Here is a 16,287-nt window from a genome sequence, read left to right on the forward strand (position 1 = left end):
AAAATCATGGGAAAAGAAATAGGGGACGGTGAACATAATATACCTTAACAGAAACTCTTCTGATGTCCTGGAGCTCCACAATGGGGGGAGGGGGCGGGGGGGGGAGGGAGAGGGGAGAGGAAAAATATTCTGTTTCCGGAGACAGCTCCAAGATCATGAGTAGGTGTGAGAAACAAGGAAGCTTATAGATTAAAAAAAAGAAAGAAAGAAAGACGAAAGAAAGAAAAGGGGGGGAAGGAAGGAGTCAGGGACGGGGGGTAGTGAGATCTCTGAGAGACAGGGGAATTAAAGAACACCATGGCAACAAGTCTGTCCACCTACCCCGACCGCCCACCCACAGCCAGATTCTTTGCTGACGCACTTGAGAACAAGCTGGTTCCTACCAGCTCAGGAAGGTGAGCAAACCCAGAGAGCTCATTAAATCCCTTCTCAGCGACTCTTGTCTGCCTGCAGATAGTGAGCAAGGAGGATATAAATAGAAGTTATATAACATCTCTTTGTTGATTCCTGTGCTTACCAAAAAAAATGCAGCATGACCTTGTTTTTTCTGAAGCATTTTCCTCGGCCTACTGGTTGGGGACTTTAATCAAGTTAGGGATCATCTTAAAGTTTAAACAGCAGGATATAGATTTCCAAGTTAAGGGTGCTCAGGAAAAATCAGCCAAGCCTGGAACCCTCAGGGTCAGGTCTTGCTCAGGTATACAAAAATATCCTATATATATATATATATATATATATATATATATATATATATATATATATATATATATATATATATATCAATTATATATCAATCTTTAGGAATTGTATAGCTTCTTCCTAGAACGCTTTCTGATCATGCTAGGGGTTAATATTAATTCCCAAGAGTCAAGAACCATTAATAAAATGGCTTCTTGGATTTTCTAAAGGAGATCAGAGCACGTAAAAAAATATATATATGTATATATATGTGTGTGTGTATGTATATACATATATATGTGTGTGTGTGTATGTATGTATGTATATATATATATATTTAAAGCTAACTGATGGCTTCTAAATGCCACCAGGCATAATCAGCACTCCTTTTCTCTCTTAAAAGGCAAGACATTAAGAGTCCAATAGACTAAAAAGGACTCCTCCTCAGAGACGCCTTCAAAAGTCAGCATTGCAGTGAGACACAAACGTTCCCTGAACCCCAGCCCAACCTGGCCAGATCTCCAGTGTCCACCGGGGCTGCGTGCTGAACAGACTGCCCCTTGGGCGCCTTGGCGCGGAGGAACTGAACAGGAGACGTGCTTGCAGGACGCACTGCAGAGCTCTGTGACTCGGATACCTCGTCTAACCTGTTGATGCCACAGAACACTCTTTTAGAAACTGTTGCCATGGGAACTTGCCCCTCTCAGGCATTTGTCAAGAAATGTCACAGGTGCTGGAGAATTCAATGCCCTAGGTCTCAGAGAGCTTTCTTGGAGTCGGAAGTGCAGCTTTAGCCAAGAGGACTATGAAACCTGTGACGGGAGGGTTTTGAACACAAACATCTTGGAAGGGGTTCATCATAGAGGGCGTGATGGGGAGGGGTTGTGCCAGGAGAGCCTGAGAGTATATACAGGCCCCACTCAGCATTTAAATTCCATACACAGTGTTCTTAATGCAGCGCATCAGCTAAACAAAGACCCTGAAGGTCTCTAGGTAGCTCGGATAGTGACCCCAGCAAGAGATGCACTGCCTGTTATCTCTAGCAGGGGCTTTCCTTTCCCATCAGAACTGGTGGGTGGGCAACAACACAGTCATGCCCAGACTCAGGCAGGACAAGCGCCCACGCCCCTTGGCGACCCTCTAGCCCGGGGACGGTGACTGCAGTGCCTCCGCTCAGCTCTCGGCTGAATTCCATCAGCCTCCTGCCTTCTCCTTTTGTAAATTCCTGCCAGAAAAACAGGCTCTACCTTCTACAGTATGAACAGTGCAGATCTGGTAGGAACCAACACATCTCCATGTCCCGACGCAGCAATGTTGCCAGGTAACAAATGTAGAAATATACTCGGAAGACTGTATGTGACAATACACAACCCCCGCGCCGCAGCTGATAACCGAGGGAGTGTTAAAACACCATGTTCTCTTAACACTCGGGCTTGTGGTGTGAAAATAAAATTAAACGGGATACTTCCTCTTGTAAATATAAGACAGGCATACAACTCACACATGCATCCACTAATTGGAAATAGTAGAGGGGTTTGCGACAGCCATCTGCAGTGCACTCTGGCTTTCCCTCCCCGCCCTCCCCGCCAGCATGAATTCCAGAAAACTCCAAGACACATAACTGAGCAGGAGCCCTTGTAATGTCAGGGACGAGTTCACCTCTGACCAGGGAAAGTGACTCAGTGAAGGACACCGCGGAAACTACAGAAAAGCTCATGCGTTATTATGAAACTCACCATTGTGCGGATTGGTGGGATGACATTGAAAACTCGTGGTAGAACCAAGAAGGGATTCCTTGCCTCCTGGATGAAATAACCAATGCTTCCTGGCCTCAGCCCCAATAGTATCAACACAGACACTGCTCTCCAGGGTGTGCAGCCCCTCAGTGAAAATGGAGCACTGAGTTAACTCCCTGGCATGGGACCCTGCCATCTCCAGGGCTTTCTGGCAGGGCAGAGAGGTGAGAAAATGTTTGAGAGGAAGACTTGGGTTCAAATCTCAGCTTTGCTAACTGGGTGACCTTGGGTAAGAGTTCTGGCTCTTGGGACTCCTGAGGAGCTCAGTGGGTTAAGCGTCTACCTTGGCCTCTGGTCATGATCTCAGGGTCCTGGGATGGAGGCCTGCATCGGGCTCCTTGGTCAGTGTAGAGCCTGCTTCTCCTTCTGCCTGCTGCTCCCCCTGCTTGTGCACATGCTCTCTCTCTCAAAAAATAAATAAAATCTTAAAATTTTTTAAAAAAATTTGTCAGAGAGAGAGAGAGGGAGAGAGAGAGAGAGAGAGAGAGAGAGAGCGCACACACATACAAGCAGTCAGGAGTGGCAGGGAAACTGACACGGGGCTTGATCCCAGGACCGGAGATCATGACCTGAGCTGAAGGCAGACGCTTAACTGATTGAGCCGCCCAGGTGCCCAAACTCTGGGGTTTTTGAGCCTCCCCTTCCTCCTCTGTAACTGGAGCTATCCGATCTAGCCCAGATAAAGTACATAACGGCACAATGCACAGCTCCTGCCCTAGAATGGAAACTCTTCCTTTTTCTTTCCCCCAAAATGAATATTCTCCAACTAACCAAAGACTCAAATATGGGGAGAATTCAGTGTACTGAGCCTCTTTGTGCAAAATGAGTAAAAACTGAGCGCTAACAAGCCTCACATTATGCCAGAGTGCATGTGCTTCCTTCGATGCAAGTAAAACCCCAAAATTGTTAATAATGTCATCTAAACTTTCATAGAAGCCCTAATTAAACAAGCCGCCTCTGTCTCCACAGAAAGGAAGTTATGCAAGCGAGTTTCCTCATCATTAACTTTCATAGACCTGGGAACTTGGAGCTTGCTGGAGGTGAAGCAGCACGTATAGCACTTGAGAGTTTTTATTTGGCAAACAAGACAGCAAGCCTAAAAGAGAAAGACTTTCACGGTTTCCTTCTGTCGTTCACAGGCCAATATTATAACCAAAGCACAGACACCAGCCACACAAACGGTCTTCTGCCATATTCGGAAGGCATCGCACTCTCCACAAAGAGTCCATCTGCCGAAAGACCAAGCAAGATGAAGCCAACAATACCACTTTGCCTGATCAACAGAGGCCAGGTCCTCGAAAGGGGTCCATCGCCCTTTCTTGGTTCCCAGCCCGGGAGGGGATGTGGGCCACCTTTGTGCCAAGGAAATTAATGGAGTCTTCTCATACTTCTCATACAGGGAGGCAGCAACGCAGAGGGCTGAAACCTCAGGCTGAGGCAGGAAATAAACCCGGACACAATTACCAGCCAGCTCGGTGACCCTGAGCAAGTAACTTGACCTCCTGGATCCTTTATTTCCCCTTTAACAAAAAAAGGGTCATGGCAGCACCGACCCACACAGGATCACCATAAAGAGTAAATAAGATCATGCAGAGAAGGCATGTGGCCTCACTCCTGGAACATGAACATTCAGATTCTGGTTTTCATTATTCCCACTACTGCAATTATTAAGAAGAAGAACTAGACCCCGAGTGCTCCTGGCACCATAAGGACAGTCTTCCAAATTCACATGATGTGTTGCCTGTGAACTCAGCTAAACTTAACTCCCTTCCACCCCTAAAGAAGGGGGCCCTTTATAGTTGTAACAACCACTAACCACAAATTTTCACATCCTAATGCTTTTATTCAAAAAAGGACAATAAGGCTAGAGTATTACAGTGGCCACAGAGGGTCAGAACTTGTATTCCTTCAGTGAACGCTTAGAATATTTAATGAGCACCCATCAAGGTCCCGATGCTGGGGAGTCAGACAGAGGCTGGATTCTGGGGGAAATTACATTCCTGGGGGGGAGCGAGCAGAGAGAAAAATGTACAACCAAAAAGTCACCATGAGCAATTACAATGTGTCAAGCAGCCTGCTGAGCTGAGCATTTTCCATACATCTCATCTAGTTCTCAGAAGGACCCTTACAGGGTAGGATTCTCTCCACTGATACGTTATGTACAGACTGAGTTCCCTTCACCTCACACACACGGGGACTTTTCTAAGGAACTTGGGGGTGAAGACAAACTTGGTTTCTGTTCCCTCGGGTCCTACACTGAATCTCCACTTCAAGTGCAGTGACTGCTCTAGTGAACGAACAGCCCAGAGATGGGGGTCACTACTCCTCTGCCTCAGGGGATGAAGAGAAAGTTTCCAGAACAGGAGACATTTCAGACAGGGCTTGGGAAGTATTCCAGGCAGAGGGAAACAGGGCCTGTCCCACACGGAGCACAGGCATCCGAGTACACAGAAGGGACTGGCAAAGAAACAGATGCGGCTGCAGGACAAGAGAGTAGCAGTGTGGGTAGGGAAACCCAGGCGGGGCCAGACCACGCAGGGGGCCACTGGATTTCATCATGGTGGCAGTGAACTCCAGCATCTGCATTAGGCTGTTGAGACAGGAAATGAGGAGCGCCTCCGTGGATCAGTTGTTAAGTGTCTGTCTTCAGCTCAGGTCATGATCCCACGGTCCTGGGATCGAGTCCCATGTCAGGCTCCCTGTTCAGCAGGAAGCCTGCTTCTCCCTCTCCCTGCTTGTGTTCCTGCTCTCTCTCTCTGTGTTAAATAAATAAACAAAACCTTAAAAAAAAAAAAAGACAGGAAATGAAGTGGTCAAGTTTCTGTTTGGGGGATATCACTGACAGCAGCATGGAAGTAGGAAATGCCCAGAGGCAGGGAGGCCTCGAAGAGGCTATCCCCGTTATCCAGGTGAGAAAGAATCAGGCTCAGACTCGGACAGTCCCATGCTGGCAGGCGGTATAGCATGGTGGTCAGTAGTAGGAATTCTGAAGCCAGAGTGCCTCATTTCAAACCCTAGCTCCCTGGACCCTAGGGGGGCCAATATGGTCATGTCATTTAACCTCAAGGTGCCAATTATCTGGCTCATTACAAGTCCTCACTGACCATTAAATTACTGGGAGGTGGAGTGGACACCAAATGAGCTCCTGATGAACAGCAGGAGAGGAAAGAGGCCAGAGATATCAAGGTATCTCCCCTAGGGAAAGGAGAGCTGCTGGTGAGCCCGTTGGCCAGCGCGTGGAATACAAGAGGGCAAACGGGGCAGAGCAGCAGGGGTGACAGGTGCACCCGAGGTCATCCTAACCTAGAATTAACACAGGTAGGGATGCCAACAGAGATTGGAACAGAAATCTAGAAATCAGCAAAGGGGTGGAGTCAGGAGCTACACCTTTGGGAGTTGCTGACTTGAACGGTAGCTGGAAGCCATGGGAGTAGATGAGGTCACCCAGGAAGTTTGGAGAAAAAGAAGACAAACAGGCTAGAGCGCAGGTTCCAACATTTCAGACGTTTTAATGTTAACTAAATGCCCCGAGGCCAGTAGGAAACCTTTGTAGGAGGTACAGAAATAGCTGAGCACTGGGCCATAAAGAAGTGACTAATTTAAAATGTGGTGGTCTGAGGCAGGATGGTCAGAGAGGGCTTACAGATGAAAAACCTGCAATCCCAGGTATCTGGACTCTTGAGCCACAAGGACAAATCCCCACAGGAAAGAGCTGCTTTAGTCTGCATTCCAGATCTGTGTTGAAAGGGGACAAACAGGGGTAGTGGAATATATCTGAATAGAGACAGTGAAGGAAAAAGAATATCGCCTCTAGGAAAAAAAGTCTTCTAAAACACAATCCCAATGCCCCTGCAGACCATTACCTGCCCTGGGAGCGGGGCGGTGGGGGGGGGGGGGGGAGAAAAACAAAGAAAGAAAGAAAGAAAAGAAAAAGTAGAAAACTCTATTTCTCTGAATTCCTGTTTATTAGGCGAATGAGTGGCCAAATTATCTTGGGACTTAGCATACGGGTCATCTGGTGAATATTTACTAAAAACCCATTGTTGCATACCAGGAGATGAAGAGCACAGAACAAAGAGGAAAAGACATGGTTCCTTCCCTCCCACAGATTAATATTTAGACAGTGAAGATTCAACAAGCACAGGAGTTGGCAGAGATTTCCATAAAGGGCCAAATGGTAAATATTCTAGGCTTTGCAGGCTATACAGTCTTTATTGCAACTATTCAACTTTGCCCTCACAGCATGAAAGCAGCCAGAGACAAAACTAAAGGAATAAGCATGGCTGTGTTCCAATAAAACTTTATTTACAAAAGCAGGCCATAGACTGGATTTGACCTACTGGCTATAGTTAGTTTGCCAAGCCCTGGACTAACACATCACAAGCCAACAGAAGAGACTGTGGTGTCAGCCGGGAAGTTGGTAAGCTGGTAATACTGAAGTTGGTAAGTTGGTAACGCTGGTAAGCAGCATTCCCTCCTTAGAAGTCACTAAGGAAAGTGAGGAAGAACACAGACCTCTGGCTAGCCCTAAAGGAAGAGAAAGAAAGAAGGAAAATCTGGGCTTGTTGCAGATTTAATAGGATAAAATGAAATGATGTTTCAAGATATAATGTTTTCCAAGTCTTCTCTGACGTTTTTTCCTGCTCTTTAGTCAAATTTTAAAGACCATGGAAAACCTGAGAATTCCTTTGAAGACACCTCTTAGAAACCAGCTCCTGCTTCTAGGTTTTGCACAAGGGAAAGAGATTAACATTCTGCTTCCAAAGATCTCTCAATAACCCCTGATAAATTCAGTCTTCTCATGGAAGGCCAGAAGGACAGATATATGTATCTGCCCACTTCTGCCTAAATTGTTGGTTTTACTATTCAGGAAAAAAGAAAAATAATACTGGGTCTCCAATTCCTTTAAAATCATGAGCCAGGGTGCAACTCAACAGGACTGTGCTTCTCATACCCAAACAAGGACAAGCCACAAACACATGTGCTGACAAGTCCTGCAGTCATTTCTTGCCCCGAACTACAAAACGAAGCCAAGAGGCACATGCCTTCTCCAGTGCCCACCACTGCTTGGAGAGATGCCATGACTAGGACTGTGCTATGCGAGGGGTCACTTTCCTTTTTTAGGAGAGTCATTCATGTCTTATGTTCCCAAGAATGGTAACCCTCTTTAAATGTTGAGTTTCTATCAAAACCTGAATTTTGGGGGCGTGGGTGGATTAGTCGGTGAAATGTCTGCCTTGGTCTCAGGTCATAATCCCAGGGTCCTGGGATCAAATCCCACATTCGGCTCCCTCCTCTGTAGGGAGCCTGCTTCTCCCTCTGCCTGCCAATCCCCCTGTTTGTGCTCCCTCTCTCTCTGACAAATAAATAAAATCTTAAAAAATGCAATGAATTTTGAGACCAAAAATCTTAAAAGACCTTTGTTCAGTGACACACCAGTTTCTTGGGAATGGAGAAGAATGGTAAAAGGGTAAGGTACATATGTCAAAGTAATTATTAGACTCCCCCCCACCCCCCGCAAAACCAAAAAAGGTAAGGAAAGTAAAGGCCTGGGTCAGGGTGCACTTAAAACCACAGGGTGACTGGACTGGACTGCCCTTCACTTTCTGCCTCACCCAGAATGTCTGTCACTGTAAGTAACAAGTACTCAAGGCACAGAAGTGTTCCAACCTTCTGGACCACTAACATCATTTCAAATATATCATCAGTGGGATTTAGGTGAACTGAGGATGAAAACAAGGTAAAACAGAGCATCTCCTAGGCCCACTGGATCATAAACCACTAGACAGAAGCAAAAGCTCAGAATTCAACTTCTTGAGAAGAAACCTATTTTAAAAAATGAAGTCTATTTTTAAAAAAGATTTGTTATTTGAGAGGGAGCATGAACACGAGAGTGCGGGGGTGGGAGGAGGAGAGATGGAATCTCAAGGACACTCCCCAATATGCGTGGAGCTGAATCCCACGACCCTGAGACAATGACCTGAGCCAAAATCAAGAGTCAGGAGCTCAACCAACTGAGCCTTCGGGTGCCCCTGAAGTCCATTTTTTAAATAAAAAACATTTTTTTTAATTTTCTTTTTTTTTTTTAATTTTTAATTTTTTAAAATTTATTTGACAGACAGAGATCACAAGTAGGCAGAGAGGCAGGCAGAGAGAGAGGAAGGAAAGCAGGCTCCCTGCTGAGCAGAGAGCCTGATGCGGGGCTCGATCCTAGGACGTTGGGATCATGACCTGAGCTGAAAGCAGAGGCTTTAACCCACTGAGCCACCCAGGCGCCCTAAATAAAAAACATTTATTCGTAAAAATAATCACCCAATTTTGAGATCTTTCTACAACCGTGGCAACTGCATGAGGCAACTTCTGTGAGTCACCTTGTCTAACTGTCTCATGAGCCCTGTGAGAAGGACACTGCTACTGGCCCATGCTCCAGTTGGCTACCATACTGACAGAGGTCAAGGACTTTACCCCAGGTGCTCAAGAGGGACGTGGCAGAAGCAGTGCTCAAACCTGGATCTTCCTCATTCCAAACGACCAGTCCCCATGACAGTAGCTCATAGGTGTGCAGTGTCTACTAGGGTAGGCGCTTCACCCCCATGTCCCGCTGTTTTATCCTTCCAACAGCTCCATGAGAAGGGACTTAGTTTTTCTAACTCTTATTTTACAGATGAGAAAGCTGAGTGAGTTTCAAAGTATCCTGAGAAAGTCCAAGGTCACCCTACTCACCAAGGGCGGGGCTGGGATTCCAACACAGGTGTTTCCACTCTAGAGGCCAAGCTCCTACCTACGTCATAGGCTTCCCTTCTAGGCAGTGTCCCCAAAGTCTCTGACCCTTTGCCACCAACTCTCAAAGGCAGCCGTTCAGACCCTTCCCAGTTTTAACTGAAGGGCCAAGCGTCCAGGGAAGCCTTCTGGGGAGAAGCCACCTGCCTCCCTCTTATTTCAATTCCAATGGCTCCCAAACCCCCCACACTGGGGTGGGAGGCGGGGTGCGGAGCAGTCTTCAGACTGCAGCAGGCCACACTCATTTCCCATATGGATAAAACCTGAGGTCAGAAAACACCACTCAGAAATGACTCATTTCTCTCTTCACTGCCAAAAACAACACCCTTTTACGTAACTTGCTCACACACCAATCTCCTCCTCCTTCTAAGGGTGAGTGTCCTGTCAAACCAAGGCTGCTCTTCCTCACAAACCAGCCTTCCGTTTCCAGCAAACGCAAATCAGATCACCCTCTCTGGCTTCATATCTCTGCGAACCGGGGTCAGAGGCAACCAGACCAACATGCTTCTCCAACGTGTTCTTCTGGTGACTTCTTCTGGAAGGGGTGGGAGAATGTTTATCTAATATTGGCTCTTGGGCTGACTTCTTAAGCCAAACCAAAAAAAAAAAAAAAAGTGTGTGGTGTGGAAAAGGCCCCAAGGACTAGGGATCTCTCTCGGATGAATTTGCAAGCCAGTTTCCTGATGGAGCACTTCTCACATTTTCCATCTCCAGCTGCGTACGTGCAGAAAAGAAAGCCCTTTTTGGGTGTGTCTGTAGGCTAGACTTGGCATAGGAATAGCTGTGGGCAGCCATTTGATACATCAAATTCACTGTGCTTCTGCAACCGGAAGCAATTAGTCCAAAAAAAATTTTGTGTTATGTCTGTCCCTTTCATTTGCTATGAGGATCTCTATGGTCCTGTCAACACATACATCTCTGAACATCTGTATTTCCTAAAAAAAAAACCCCAAAACCAAAACACAAGATAATGTCCAAAGATATACCTTACTCCTCCTCTTCTCCAGGTGAGGACAGCCTCTACCCTCCTGTAGGGAATAGGAAGCAGAGGGAACTTCCCCCGGGTGCTGGTGGGAACGTCTCCGGAGGAAGGAACACAGAAGTTGGCAAGGACTCGAAGGAGGGATATGCAAGTGCCGTAAGGCTTGCTGAGCCCTGCGTGTGCCAAAAATTAATTCATAAGCAAATGCTTATTTTATAGTTTTCCACTTGCTACAAAACACCAAGCAGAAAGGAAAGATTCCTTCTGAGGGCTGGCAGGAAGGGGGTGAAACCAGAGTGGGGAGGAAAAGCAGGGGTTGCTCAAAGTGAAGCTTGATTCTATGGCTGGACAATGTGTCGGTACCCCTTGCAGAGCCCAAGGGCGGTGGTATCATCTCCTTGTTCCTATAAGCAGAGGGTTTGTTCACCATGAAGTCCAAGCCGCTCCGATGGCACCCAGGGAGGAGGACTTTTGGAGGTTAGATCTACCCTCAGATAAGCCAGGGCACAGATGGAAGATGCTAGAAGACTTGAGGGCACTGTCGCGAGGATCCCATTATGCCAGGCTGGGAAATATCCTAAATTTGGCTTCCTGTCATTTCAGGGCTTTAGGTGCTGATGTGACAGATAACAGGGTTGCAGAGTAAGGGAGCAAACTCCCTCCGTGAGGGTCCCTAGCAAACACTACATGTCTTTATTTTTGGATTCCCATAATTGAATCATCCAAGGTCTGCGCAGTGAAATTCATAACTTTTGGAGAGCTACAGGCCCCAGTGACTTTATCCTCAGGACTAGCTGAATATTCACAGATCGCTCCAAAGAGGAACAACATGAGCGTTACTTCTGCAAGATAGGATTGAATTTTCTGGGAAAACAAAGCTCCCCCAGGACAGACAACAGTGTCTCCCTCTTTTTGAAACTTTAACACTCATCTCAGGGGTCAGAATGGCCCTGGTAGATGCTCACACAATTATAATGAGGGGCGGAGCCAGTCTCCACACGTGCCCAACGCCCCCCCCCCCATCATTCCCTACTTTTATGCATATGCCCTCCTCTCAACCAGAGCTGGTTTTTCTCCTCTCTCTCTGAAGTTGGGCTGACCTGTGACTGCCTTTGACCAAAAGAATATGGCAGAAGTGACATTCTAGGAATCCCCCTCAGCCCAGGACATAAAAGGATTTGTAGCCTCCACTCTCTGCTTCTTCAAACACTACTTAGAACCCAACCACCATGCTCTAAGAATTCCAAATGACATGGAAAGTCCACCTGGAGGAGAACCGTGGCAATCCGGGTGGCAGCCCTCACTGAGCTCCCAGCTGAGAGCCAACACCAAGCGCCACAGCCACACGGGCGGCCGCCACAGCTGATGACCCAACCGAGCCCAGGCCAAGAACACATGGAGCAGAGAGCTGCCCAGCTGAGCCAAAGCCCCCAGAATTGTGACAGGTGCCAGAGAGGCCACTGCTTCAAGCCATGCCATGCGGAGGGTGCTGCTAAGCAATGGAACTAAAGTTGGGGGGGGGGGTGAGAAGAAGGAGGAGATAAGAGGCACATGCTATTTGGTCTCGTTCCGTAGCTCTGAGTAAGTCAGGAGCTTCAGTTTTCTCACTGCTACGATGGGGGCCACGCGTGGCTGGCACACAGCTCCCAGCACAACTGGACACTCCAATGAGACAGCTGAGTGGGAGGACTTCATCAGCAGCAAGTGTCCGAACCCAGGGAGAATGGATGCTAGACCTGCTGTCTGCTCTACTGAGCTCCGCAGCCATGGACCCATCCTTGGCCCACGGAGGCCTCTGTCTCTGAAGATGACAAGGACTGACCTTGTAGGAAGGAGCAAGTCATCTTTCTTTATAAAGCACCTACTCTTCTTCCTCTGATCGTTACCATCAACCCACAGAATGAAGCCATCACAGGCAAGGAGGTGTTCATAGAACCAAGCTGCTCTGGTTCCACTCTTGGCTCGGCTACCTACTGACTATATGATCTGGGGCAAGTTCCTTAGCAATTTTTCACTTTAGTTTCCTCCTTGGTAAAAAGCAGTAATTACAGCACCTGCCTCCTTTAGAAGAGTGTGGGGATTAAATGAGATGATACAAGACACACACTGGAGCACAGTTCCTGGCTCACAGTTAGCACTTAATTGGCCATTGTCGTCATCATTATGTTTTTACTTTTCAAAAATAACTTCAAACACTTTAAAGAACTTTTTTATAAAAAGTTTTTACTTTTGTTAATTTTTAAAATGTTCATACAGTAAAACTGACTTTTTTGGGTATACAGTTCCACAGATTTTCACAGATGGGCAGACTCTTGTGGCCACCACCAAAAGCAGGACAAACAATGGTGTCATCACACAAAAAACTCCCTTGTGCTAGGCCTTTACAGTCCAATTGTCCCCTCATCCCTAATCCTGGCAAACACTGATCTGTCCTTCACCGCTAGTCTTGTCCTTTTGAGAATGTCATATAATCAGAAGCACACAGTATGTCTCCTTTTGAGATTGGCTCCTTCTACTCAGCATAATGCCTCTGAATTGCATCCAAGCCACTGCATTTATCAATACTTTGCTCCTTTTTATTGCTGAGAGATATTCCATCGTATGTCTCACCTGGAGTTTGTCCAATCATCATAGTTTCAATAATTATTTTCACAAGCCAAGGAAAACTTGAGAAATGGAACCAGCCAACCATCGCTACCAGGTCCTAGGAATTCCTGGGAAAACATCCAGTAACTGCTTGAAAGTTCTGATTCATACCGACAAGGGTCCCAGAGGTCCATACTTGTGCCTCACACTTGATAGAACAGGAACAAAAACCCAGGAATAACTTCCTTAATCCCACACAGACCCAGACTGGAAGATCAGTCTCATTGTCCTTCTTCTTGTAAAGCATGTCCCAGATCCTAGGAAGAGGTACTCATAAGCAGAAGGGTCCTTCTGTAGCTCTCTTCCTGGAGAGGCAACATGGTTTTGGAAGCCTGTAGCCCTCCATGCTTCTCTGTGATCGCCCTTTCTACCACCTGTCACTGAGCAACAATCCTCTATGGGAGCCCACCTGACCTGAGACCAATTTCCCTTCCTAAGACCATAACAGGACAATCTGACCAGGAAGTGATAATGGGCACAGAGTTCCGGCTGGAACTGACCCTGCCTTTAATGGATTACAGCATTTCAGCAATCATTAATAGTCACAAAGGCAGCTTTAACCCAACTCAGACTCACTTCCCAGCTGGTCATGCACTACTTCAAACCAGCTTCTCTAAAGCAGGATGAAATTTTACATCACTCCCCCTGGGGCTTCAAGGTTCCTGTCCTTAACTGGCTCCATACACAAGCTGAGTTCCTGTCATTTTCTCCAGAGAAAGAGAAGCTTGGGGCCAAGGGAGATCACACCATTCAACTCTGGGCTAGAATGAATTTTCCTGGAACCACAGGTCTCTATTGAAGTAGTGCCTACATTCTCCCCTCCACCCTCTGAGGTCACCGAAGGGGTGTGGGGTAGCGGGGACAGAGACAAGGAGAAAGAAAGAGCGAGCACACGTGCCCTCAGTGCTATGCCCTCCCACCCTGGCTCACCACTCAGGGCACTCTGGCTGCCTTAAGAGAAAAACCTCTCCACTCCCTATGAGGCTGAACTACTGGAACTCTATCGTGGCATTTCATCTGGTGCCTGAGCATATGAGTAATAAATGTGTGAAAACATGAAACTAATATTCATAATTACTTTACAAGATAAAGAACTTGAAGGAAAAACAGCTTCTGTGTGCCTTGCCGTCACCATCAGGGGTACACTGTGAAAAACACGGCATCCTGCCAGAACCTCAGACTTCATCTTGCCAGCCAGCCTTAGTGCCGGCGGCCCTCAGCCCCCGCGAGTCCTTTCCGTGCTTCATTATTCCTTAATTAATGGTGCCTTCATGCGTCTCGTCATCCAGACTCTTTAGAGTCTCAAAGAGCCAAGTGGGACCTCTGACCTTCTCATCTCCAACATCCGTTGAGGCGCCATTTTGGCCAACGTTTTTGAACTATCAACGGGTGTAGGCTCTAGCCTCAAGCAGCGAGTGTTAGAGAGTCTGCACTCATGATAGCCTGTACCTGACCCTCTTGCACCCCTAGGTTCAGTATCTCTTTTTCTCCTCATTTTTTCTTTTCTTCTGAAGTATAACTTACATACAATAAAGTACACCAATGTCTACTGCATGTGTCACTGAGTTTGGAACAGGTAGGTCCCCATGAAACCATAAATACCTCCAGCACCCCCAAAAGTTCCCCTGGGCCCCTCCTAGAAAACATCCTCTCCCAAATTATGGCCAACTTTATCACAGAATTATTTTCAGTTTAGGTTCTCATTAGCTCTCCCCTAAATTACTGCTAATTAGCTTTTAATTACTGGGATGCCTCCTTCTGGACCTTGCTTTTCTCAACTCATCTATCCTACACTGCCAGATTTACAGTATACAGTATACAGCCCTAAATTGCAGCTCCACAGCCCTTTGAAAGCCTGCCCTGCTGTTGCGTACAAACTCTCCCGCTGCCAGTCCCCATTTACTGCCCCACTCCGGCTCTGCTCAGTCTGAGGCACCCCATTCCTGTTCTGCCAGCACCTTTACCGCTCCTGCACTTCCTGGGCTTCCTCTTCTCTCCCAAGCAGCACAATGCAGCTGCCATGCTGCAGATCCGTACCCAGTTTCCACCTTTCAGATCCAGAGCCATGCTTGAAAGTCAATCTCATTAAAAAACCTTCCACTCCTCACAAAGATGTTACTTCTTTCTTGGTGGTTCCACATTATCATTGTTACCTTTTGGATGGCATTACCATTAACCTTGAGACAGAGCTTCCTACGTGCATGTGTTTACATTCTTATATTCTTGCTGGATTTTTCAGTTTCTTGAAGACCAGGCTTCTAGGATTCTAGGATTTCTCTAATTACTAAAGCTTTAAAAGAAAACTGGGAAGTGGAAGGAATAACGTACTGTTTCCCACTTCTTTAGTCAACAAAGAAGAAAAAAATTGTCATCTGCTACCAAAATCTTTTCATTAAAGCAAAGACACTGGAGACGACACAATACCAGAAATAAAATGGCAAGATGGATCTTCAAACTGAATACACGTGATTTATGAAAAACTCACCACACTGCCTTCATTTTTCATACTTGGCTATGCCTGGAGAAAATTCTCAGAGACCAACTAGCTCCTGTTTCTAGAAACCAGGGCCTTATAGTCCCTACTAAAGCACTGTGTACCTACAGGGCGCTCAATAAATGTTTAGTTCAAATGATCTAGTCACTGGAAATCCTGTGGCTGAAAGACATGGAATGTCTGAGCATGGCTTCCGTTCCGACACGGTAGGGGGTGGGCCACATCTTAATGATGAGAAGGACCACAGGATCCATTCGTGCTCACGGTCAGATTCTCATGTGAAAAAAATCAAATAGCCGTCCCAATGTGTCACGGCTCTGGCGCCAAAGCGATGACTCGGGCACAAAGTGGACTCTGCCACCAGCACAAGTCTCCACTGAGGGCAGCGCCTAACAATGAACTTCACAAGTGTGTGTGAGGGCCAGCTGGGATTGGAGTGCGAGAAGGCAGGGCCCTCACAGGCTGCTGTGCAGCTCGTGTAAGGGGCAGGGCACCTGGGAGAGGTAGCACTGAGAAATGTAACCTGACTCAGGGCAAACCTACCCACAGGAACCTAGCCTCTTCGTCTACACTGAGATACATGACTCCATTCATCCAGATTCTGGAAGGCAGCTATGCTCACCACTATACCACCAACGCCCACTATCCATTCATCCAGATTCTGAATTTAAGTTTGGGCCCGATAATTTAATGTCAAGTCAAATATACACATCAGGGTGAATGAAGTTTATGATGTGTTAATTAAATCTCAATCAAGCTTATCGAAATGTAGGTGTGCATACACAGACAGCTAAGTAAACCCTTATTCAAGACCTGACAAAGAGGGAAGATTGCATGAAAAACAGGATGAGAAAATATTTAAAGAAATACTTTTAATTGGCATTTTGAAATGAAAATTATAAACATACTCT

At 46.7% G+C, this 16,287-nt stretch overlaps 1 protein-coding gene across 10 annotated transcripts in view; it reads right to left on the minus strand.

Annotated features, from left to right (window-relative positions):
- Nucleotides 1–16,287, minus strand: part of ITPR1 (inositol 1,4,5-trisphosphate receptor type 1) — a 327,977-nt gene that overhangs the window by 88,736 nt on the left and 222,954 nt on the right. The window lies entirely within an intron of this gene.

Source organism: Mustela nivalis, assembly GCF_964662115.1.
Source record: "Mustela nivalis genome assembly, chromosome: 1".
Lineage (NCBI taxonomy): Eukaryota > Metazoa > Chordata > Mammalia > Carnivora > Mustelidae > Mustela > Mustela nivalis.